The sequence below is a fragment of the Papio anubis genome, chromosome 6 (genome assembly GCF_008728515.1).
Source record: "Papio anubis isolate 15944 chromosome 6, Panubis1.0, whole genome shotgun sequence".
NCBI classification, from domain to species: Eukaryota; Metazoa; Chordata; class Mammalia; order Primates; family Cercopithecidae; genus Papio; species Papio anubis.
Genome location: NC_044981.1, coordinates 26,994,860 through 27,003,644, shown reverse-complemented (window position 1 = coordinate 27,003,644; position 8,785 = coordinate 26,994,860). Strand labels below are relative to the sequence as shown.

The 8,785-nt window shown below is 41.6% G+C and overlaps 1 non-coding gene across 1 annotated transcript; it reads right to left on the bottom strand.

The window, feature by feature from the left end:
• Nucleotides 1–1,210: 1,210 nt before the first annotated feature.
• On the bottom strand, nt 1,211–1,283 carry TRNAL-CAG. Its single transcript has one exon. It is a non-coding gene; the product is annotated as a tRNA-Leu (tRNA).
• Nucleotides 1,284–8,785: the final 7,502 nt, after the last annotated feature.

Genomic DNA, 8,785 nt, shown 5'->3' with positions numbered 1-8,785 from the left:
CTTAGATTCTTTTATCCAAATCCTTTGTGTCTGGAAAATAATACCTTACTATATATCTGTATTCTGTTCCTCCATAGTTTATTTTATTTTATTTTATTTCAATGTTCACAAGAAGCTGGATGCTAGCTACCAAATGAGCAAATCAGCCATGACAACAGAACTTCACTAAAACCTCTCATCAGATATTGATACAGTCAAGGCCCTCATGAATGCCTATGATACAAATTCAGTGGGAGAGGCCAGAATTCCACAGGGAGAAAGCAACAAAAGCAGTAGCTAACACTTGCTGAGCAGTTCCTACTGCCCAGATCCACCTCTAGGTGCTGAGAACCAGCCAGAGAATCCCACAGTCCTCATTTTTCATATGAAGAAGCATGCGAGGGATTGACCACCCCAGTCCTCATGTGTCATCAGTTTTCCAAGGAAGCCAAGTAGCCTTCTGTGCAAAAAGCTCTCCTAACCCCCGGTTGCCTTGATGGTAAAAGTACTCTGACGACAGTGTTAGGAAAACATGAGCACAGGTGTCCCGGCAAGATGACTAGAAGAAGGCGAGGCTAAAGTTGTCAAGGTGACAGAGTCCCTGATTGTCCTCCTGAAAGCTGAATGTGCCACCTCCACATTCCCAAACACTTTACTGCCTAGCGATTCCCTCACAGTAGACATCGTCAAATCACTTCTTACGTATTTTGTGTTGTTTCCTGTCTGTTTCTCCCCACTCCTCCCAGGTAGGATGTAGTTTCACAATGGGAGGAATATTTGTGTTGTATACACTTTCTCCCCACTCCTCTCAACTAGGACATAGTTTCACAAAGGTGGGAATGTTTGCGTTGTATTCACTCTTGACCCAAAACAGCCTCTTAACAAGATACGTGTTCAAGAAATATTTGTTGGATGATGAAAAGAATAAATGACTTCACCAATCCACCCAATAATTACTGTTAGATGAACCTGAGAGCGGGAAGTTGGAAGAGAAATTTCCCCTGCTTCCTGTGTCAGCTAGAAAGACCAATGATATGACATAGCTTGTAGTTTCTGGTGTACTCTTCTGTTTTCACCACTCATTTTACTCCAACCAGTGGAAAGTCGAAGAAACAAGAAAACTTAAATAATCTTTCCATTTTCTACGAATATCGGGTCAGTCTTCAAATCCTTATCTGGTACAGCATTTATGTTCCGATATTTAGTGTATGGAACTAATATACTAAAACAATGCCCTCTCTGAGGCTTGAACTCAGGACCTTCAGATTCTGAGACTGACGCGCTGCCAGCTACGCTAAGAGGGCCCGTGTTTGTAGTTCCATAACATCCGATTTATCAAAGTTTATTTCCCACCTGCTTTACGGTTTCAGCTTTTAAAAACCACAATCAATTCTACTTGAAAGTTACTCTGTATCAATCCATGCCGCACTAGGAAGATTCCACACCCAAGACCAGAGGGGTCTACGCCTTTCCAGTATTTCATAGGACCGTCTGGGTTCTGCGTTACCAGGATCAATTGTACCTGTCTTTTGCTACTCTTTTTCCCTCTTGCAGCCCAGTGATACGGCTTTTCCTTCCCTCAGAGATCTTAGTCACTCTTACACTTTCCATGGTCTCCTCTGTTGAAAAAAGACACGAGGTTCTCAGTTCATGATAGTTCACTGACCACCTGGAGAAGTCAATGAAGAAATCGTCATCAAACATGTCTCTTGACCATACTACTGTCTTCCTTCATATCTCCACTTGCATCTACACGACTGAAGACATTGACGCTACAAAAAGCACAAACCGCTTATAATAGTACCCTCCTTGTTTCTTACTCCTTTGTTTTTTCCTGTGTGCTATTAATTACACTACGAGATTTATTACGTTTACCTGGTCCAATTGAATTTTGGTAACGAAACGATGTGCCCTAATGTGCACTTTCTAGATGTAATGGATTCTCAGATAATTATTGTTTCTAAGGTGCCACAGATGCTAGGTGGCAAACCCTGAACTGAGAAGTAGATTTAGTTTAGATTCCAAAATGGGAGTCTTTCTCTGCTCCTGTTCATTATCTTTCTACCTGTTTTTCTCCACAGTGGTCCACAGTAGTCCATTCATGCATACACCAAATTCTCAACCTCCTCCTGGGCCTAGACTTCCAAGTCATCTTTGACTCATTGTCCTCCTTCAAACACCACATTCAATGATTTGCCAAATACTGAAAATTATTCTTGCACATCTCTTTTGAATTTGTCAGACAGAAAGCCAGAGTCAGGGAATGAAGGATTTGGCACAAACTCAATTCTTAGAAAAAGGTCCCACAGGCAGATCAGGAATAGGGTGTATGTGGCAGCAGGCAGTGAACTGTGGTTATTTCCATCTGCCTTGGGCCTCACCATTGCAGTACCCTGTCTACTATTTAATGTAATAACATCCTGGGAAAATTCCTGTAGATAACCTCCTATATTACAAACAGAACAAATGAGGACATTTTTCAGGGTCACACATGAAACCTGGTAGATTTTTTTTTTTCTCTAAGTGGACAATGAGCTGGACATCGACCTAATCTTGCAGTAAATGCTCAGCAGAACATGCTGTAAAGCCATTCCTTCCTCATCAATCCTCAGAATCTGGTGAGGGTGAGCTAAAGGGGAAGGGCAGGAACGTCATGATCCACATTGAGCTGAGCAGAGGGACCGTCCCTACATTTCACCTCAGGAAAAGTCTGCAAGGAACTGAGATGAAGCTCTGATACAAGTCCCCTCTAAATGCGGTGACCTTCCCGGTTGCTCGGGACTTTTTGGTGGCGGTGCCAGGAGTAGAGAGAAAAAGAACATTTTCATATGTAGCTCTGCTGTCGAATCCTAGTAACTGAAAGGGTCCTCCATTGCTCGTGTCTTCTGGTGCCCACAGAGGCCCAGACCCCAGCTGTAGGCCTCTGCACTCTACCAGTCTTGCTCCAGACCCAGAACAGTGGACTCATTTTCATCACTGAGGCCACAACTCAAATATCACTGTCTCAGAGAGTCCTTCTTTGACCTCTCTGGCTGAATCAATGTCCTGCCTCTCTCTCCATCTTTTAAATAAAATTTTTAATAAATTGGAAAGCATCTTAAATTATTTTTTATTTTCGATCTCTCCCCTGGAATATAAGCTTCTTGAAAAGCTGACAATCTAGATCTCCCAGTTTATGCCCAGTGTCTACAGTTATGATGATACTTTCTTGTATTTTCCTGTTCAGAAATCAATGACATGCAGAGGGAAAGCTTTCTTCTGTGTGTTTTCTTTCATAGGGTAAGTTCAAAAAGAATTCTTAAACCAAGATAAGATGGCAAGCTGTGAGCTTTTCTGGAATGAGCAAGATAATTGGTCACAGGTGAAAAGAAGCAAGATCAATCTACCCATGAAGATTTCGCAGTTATTTCTACTTTGTAATCATAAAGTATGCCCTTTTGAGCTCTTACTGGTTTGAGGAAAAGGCAATTGGCATGACAAATTTGTAATAAATAGATGTCATCAGCTTTTCCCAGTGGCCTGCCATGATCATACAGTGGTTAGTATTCTGCATTGTGGCTGCCACATCTGTGGGAATCTGAATATGACAGTCTGAAATCTACTTCTTTGTTTTTTTCAATCCCAGAAACTGATTCTAAGGCTTTAATGGGGAGCTAGGTTTTGTGTTATTTAGATGTAGAAAGAAAACCTTCTTTGACTCCTTTCTAGGCACTGATTATCAAACCAGACAAGAATGATAAAGCATAGATTTTTACAATCCACTATCCTTCAGCTTCCCTTTCTTTTCTATCTCCACTCAAGGCAGTATCCACAGTTACATTTAAAAATGAGGAGCTATCCAGACGCCTTGCTCAAAGGTATTGGCAAAGTCTCAGAAGAATAAAACAACAGGTTTTGAAGCTGAATTAACAATGATTTTGTTTTCTGAGAGTGTGCATAGGATTGAATTCCAGGAGTAAAGCTGGAAGACAGGCCAGGTTTTTACGAAGTGCTTTGAATGTCAGGATAAAATGTTTAAGCACTATAAGCAAAGTTTGCTGGTAAATGAATTTAGGACAGACTGTAACTGAATTTGCATTTCAGTATCATTCCATTAGGGCACAGAGTTGAGAGTTGAGTGCAAAGATCATGAGGAAGGTCAGAGCATTACCACAATGGTCTAGGCAGAGAAAGTATACATCTTTAACAGGGCAGGGCAATGGAGTGAGACACCTTCATTCATTCAACGAATCTTTATGTGGGGGCATATGGTATGCCCCTAGGTTCTGGGGATGCTGAGTGCCAGTCTGAGGATTCAGCCATTGAACGGTTGCTAGATGACATTGACCCGTGAGTCACGAGTATGAGGCTCTTTCAAAATTTAATCTCATGTGGAATTATATGGGGAGATTCCAAGGAACCACTGTTTCTCTACATGGAGAAATAGCATTCTGTAAAACAGTATATGGTACACAGGAAGAGAAATTAAGTCTAAGTTTTGAAGTTGAATGTGACAACCTCATCTGTTGATTGACTGGGGGAATTGGTAGAACCTTCCTTTCTTAATCGGAAGATCCTGGTGTGGGGGTTTAAAGCAAGTTCATTTTTCTGTGCATAAAATGTCAATTCACTTATCTGATTAAGAAGAATATGAATCCAATCAACACAGATGTTAAGCAAACATATACAGTCCCTGATTTAGGATGGTTCAACTTACAATTTTTCAATGTTACAATGGTGCAAATGTGATATGCATACAGTGGAAACCCTACATCAAATTTTACATTTTAATGTTTTCTTGGACTAGTGATATGTGGTATGATCCTCTCTTTTGATGCTGGGTAGCGGCAATAAGTCACAGCTTCCAGTCAGCCACGTGATCATAAAGGTAAAAAACTGATATGCTACAGTGTAATGTGTTGCCAGATGATTTTGCCCAAATGTAGGCCAAAGTGCTCTGGGCACACTTAAAGTAGGCTAGGCTAAGCTATGATGTTTGACTAGGTGTATTAAATGCATTTTCAATTTATGATGCATTTATTGGAATGTAACCTCTCTGTAAATTATGGAGCATCTGTACTTCCATAATTCCTTTTATAAAAGCAGGTTGGATCTGCAACCAGAAGTTGGTGCAAATTTCAGGAGAATCAGAGTATTTCCCTTTTGGAAAAATTGGTAGAGTTAAAAGTTGGAACTGGGAGAGAATCCAGGAGCAGAGAGGCTGAATGTGTGCTTCTTTGCCTTTGCACCTTTGCAACTTTGCTCAACCTGATAGGTTGGGAAAAGGAGGAAATTTTATCTTCAGTCAGCCTCTGAGGATCATCAAAGTACTATGGAGACAAAGCAGGAAGAAGGTCTAGAGACAGACGAGGATATGGGGATAGCAGGGTACGTTGCATTGTAACAAGGGTCATCCCACTAAGCAGGTGACATCTGAAGTTTCCTACTGTAGAGTTTCATAGAGACCAAAATTTCAGGCTAGATACAAAGAGGAGAAGATAAACTTTTGTCTTAGTAATGAACCTGAGTAGGGGAAAAGTAACTCTGAAGTACGTATTATTATTGACCATTCAGGGAAACGCCTTAGAGATCTGATCAAAGCTGTTAGTATTCTTGTAGTTCAGTTGGTTACCATGGGCTGTCTTCAGCGCCTAGGGAGTAATACTACCTTGTTAGAAATCCCAAGACAAAGTGAAGCGTAACTATAACAGGCGATCTTGTACCAATGATTTTGCAAGCAGGAAGAGAATGCGAAAGCAAATTCATAAATACTTTTCTCCTGCGCGCACCCACAGTGCTACTGAAAGTGGTTGTCAGTGACGGGGCAACCTGGGCAGTGGTATTAGTGGCGTCTGTCTTTTGACCCCTGAAGCGTATCTCACCTTCTAAACGTTTAGAAAGAATACTTGAGCTATATTAACCTACAAGGTCACGACAGAGCCAGGAGATAAGGCCCTGTTCAGAGAATCCGGGTCGCCCTCCCTGTCTCCGACTCCTTTTCCGTTTTCTGTCGCCGGAATTATTTCAGCCGCCTCCCGCACGCTTTCAGCGTTGCCCTCATTCGAACAGGATAGAAAAACCCGATCATTCACTGCCTGGAATTTGTCTCCTGCTTCTCTTCTGCGAACTGACCGGCCCACTGGTGCGTCTGCGTCCGTCGCGAGGCGTCGGTCCTTCCCCGACGGCGAGCGCCAGGCGGCGGCAGGGACTCGCCACCCGCGGCCCTGGAGTCGGGCCATGAGCGCCTGCGCGGCGCTGGGTCGCTGTCCAGCAGATGTCTGCGCGGGAGACCCAGCTAAGTCTTGTGCGGCTACCTCCTCCCGGCTGATCCCAATCCGGTCCCCCAGCCACTCGATAGAAACACAATTCACATCGTCCCCGTTCCTGAGTGAAGATCTCGTCGCCCACGACCTGCTTCGCCTCGCTCGTGATGATTTCTTACACTTGACTGGGGATCCCGGTGCGTTCGGCCCTCCCTCCTTAAGCTTCTGTCCTCTATCCGTTATGAAATTGTGTAACTTGTTTTGGTGTGAACTGATATAGCTGAACTTCGGAAGAAATTAGGCAGGATTCCCCGAAAATGTGTGTGTGTGTGTGTGTGTGTGTAAAAAATAAATATCTATATATAACATATATATTATATTATACATGTAATATATATTATACATGTAATATATATATTTAATATATATTACTGCTCTTTGCGGAGCAGGCTAACCAGGTAGTGTGCCCAGAATAATCAAAATTTTTGTTGATTCTCAGGAGGGAGCATTAAAATAAAGAGCCAAAAGTTCTAAAACGGGGGACTTTTCACTCGAAATGGGCTGATGCAGAAGATACTATTAGTCAATTTGTACCAGATTCTTGTTTTATTCTGTTGTAAATCTTTTCCAGCCTTCTTCACCTTCCGCCACCCAATCTTTCTCAGGTGTGTGAGGATCCAAAAAGAGTAATAATGTAAGTTTTATGAAGACCTCCTCATAAAGAAAAGTTTTCAGAAATATCGTTTTCTGTTTACTTTTTGATATGTGGATCAGAAATAACACCCCATCTTTCCAGAACACAAGGAGGGGGCAACTTCAAGCTAGCAGTTGAATTGGGAATCTTCTGATACATGATGCATTGCATCATTGGCCCTGCTTAATTAAGTCAACATAGTTTTTCAAAAAAATCGTATTGTGTTAAATTTTATTTGTAAAACTTTCTACCAAATAAAGATATGCAGATTAAATAAAATTTCTAAATGTTGTTGATAGCACTTGGCCTCCCTCCCATTTGTCCACTGTCAGCTTTCCAGCTGAAAAAATGTAAAGATTCACGGTCTACTTGAAGCATCGTTAGTTCATTTCCTGCCAGCCTCAGGTCCTTGACCTCAGTGGTGAGGAACCTGAAAGCAGCAGATGATGGAGATTTTAGGATTTTGTTGTTGGAAAAGGAAACCAGGTGTCAGGGACCAGTATAAACAAATGAAATAACAGAAACACTGGTAAACACAATCAGGCTACTAATTCTTGAGAGTGGTGTTCCTTTCTGTACTTCTAGTGTGCAGAGTATGCATCTCAATGGTGACTTTTATTACAATTGTAAACAGGTGTTTCCTCAACTGTCTTCCCTACTCCATTGTAATATTCCTTGAGGGCAGCACATTCGGGGTCTACAAAAAGTAATTTTACATTAAAAGTCTGTACACATGCATGAAGGGTTGAGTGAGAAAAATGATTGCAAGCATCAGGAAAAAGGTTTAACTCTTAAAACAGGTAGGCTCACAGGTGTATGATCCTGTACTATTCCAACCAACACGTTTAAATGAAAAAACAGTGTACTGCTATATACAAAAGTGGTTTTCTGGATTTCTTGGATATAATAACTTTGAGGCTCACAGTGGCTCTTATATCCTTAACGTAGGAGAGAGTTGGCGCTGGGCATGTGTCAATTAAACCTAAAGCCACTGACAGACCATAGGGCTAGGTCGGAGCCAGTGGCTGAGAAGTTGGCCCCCTAAGTGAAGAGAATGTCTAATTTATTGATAGGAAAGTAAAAGCTTAGTGAACCAAGTGCACGCCAGACAGACATTTTTCATACCGTTTACGTGGCTGGTTTGAGTTAATGCTAGTGATTAGGATTTAGAACACAATACCCACCAAACTTGTTAATGAAATATTTAGCACGAAGATCTCTACATTACTAGAAAAAAACTCGGGAAACTCTCAGCAACAGCTCTACAACATTAAAACCACTCAACTGGCTTAAACAAAGTAGATTTATTACCACATCTAGTAAGTCCAGAGAGTAGAGAGGTTCCATCATGTCATCAAGACCCATGATAAATCTTTAAATATTTTGAGTTTTTTGAACTTTGCACTCTGTCACTCTCAACATATGGGTCTCATGTTTTGGCTGGCTCCCCTGCAGTGCCTCAAACTCTCACAGTCTCATGATAAATTTCAGAAAAACAAACAAATCGACCTCTTCCTTGTATCTCTTGTTGAGGAAAACTTGTCCTATATGATCTCCAGTAGATTTTCTCTCACATTGTGAGACGATCCCAGTCATGAAACTCCCAGAAGGCAGAGAATTTTATCAAAACTCAGGCTTCATAGGTGAAGAAAAAGCTTTGTCACTATTAGAAACTCCTGCCAGGGACCACAAATAACAGTGAGGGGGTGGGATGGGCCTAGGGAGTCTACAAGGTGAGGAGAAAGTTTTTCATTATCAGTCTCCAAGAGCCAAAGATGCATTCATCTTCTCCCACACAACTGTGTCTTCTCTCCTGTAAAAACCCAGGTTCCTAGACTTCTAATCCATATTTGAACAATGATTAGTGAAA